The 970-nt window shown below is 40.2% G+C and overlaps 1 non-coding gene across 1 annotated transcript; it reads right to left on the bottom strand.

Moving 5' to 3' along the window:
- Positions 1-499: 499 nt before the first annotated feature.
- Positions 500-586, bottom strand: TRNAM-CAU (transfer RNA methionine (anticodon CAU)). The gene is given in 2 exon segments: positions 500-535; positions 549-586. It is a non-coding gene; the product is annotated as a tRNA-Met (tRNA).
- Between the last annotated feature and the right edge of the window lie 384 nt (positions 587-970).

Raw genomic sequence — 970 nt, forward strand, 5'->3', positions numbered from 1 at the left:
TTTTCCATAATGAGCATAATCATAACAGCACAGAAATCTGAGGAGCAACACCGCCGGTTCATTAACATTTTTCGAAGAATGCGCCACACAAACTGTTTGGCGTTCATAGAGAACTGCATTCAGAAATTGTACAAGTGACAATAAAGAAAATTTAACGGAGTTCCATACTCCGTCCGGTAGGAAAAAGGGGCTATGGGGTGAGAGAGGCTCGAACTCTCGACCTCACGATTTCTCGCACAAACTGTTTGGCGTACATAGATCACTGCATTCAGAAGTTTTACAAGTGACAATAAAGAAATTTTAATGAAGTTTAATACTTCGTCCAGAAGTTTTACAAGTGAGAATAAAGAAATTTTAATGAAGTTTAATACTTCGTCCAGTAGGCAAAAGGGCATATGGGGTGAGAGAGGCTCGAACTCTCGACCTTCCGAAATTTAACGTGTTACAATAAAGAAATTTAATGGAGTTCAATACTCCATCCAGTAGGCAAAAGGGGATATGGGGTGAGAGAGGCTCGAACTCTCGACCTCAGGATTTCTCAGATTAGCTATGAGACCTACGCGCTAACCATCTGCGCCACCACCCCTGTTGTAAATGCCAATGTAGGATTTTCTTGGTGTATGATTGTCTTTAGGGTCTTTTTTTTTCTTTTCTTTTTGATTCACTCTATTTCTTGTATAAACAACATTCTTGAAGAAAGCTTATGAGGTCACATCATGAGCCCCGTCCATTACAAAAGTTGTAGCCACAGCTAGAGATTTTTTACTGTAGCGAAGGCGTCATCTCCTTGCAGTGGAAAAGATTCGAAGCCTTTCACCCTTCCATCGGCGTCTAAACTAACTATAAAAATTGTATGTTTCTTTTGTCTGTGAGTCCACTTGCCTTGTTTGAGATGGGATTTCGAGTTTTTTTGGAGGTTAGAACTCACAAAGTTTATGGATTCACACCGGCATTCTGTTTAGTTTCTAGG

Source organism: Pinus tabuliformis, chromosome 7 (genome assembly GCF_031772625.1).
Source record: "Pinus tabuliformis cultivar Carrire ecotype Pingquan chromosome 7, CPIR1, whole genome shotgun sequence".
In the NCBI taxonomy this organism is placed as follows: Eukaryota; Viridiplantae; Streptophyta; class Pinopsida; order Pinales; family Pinaceae; genus Pinus; species Pinus tabuliformis.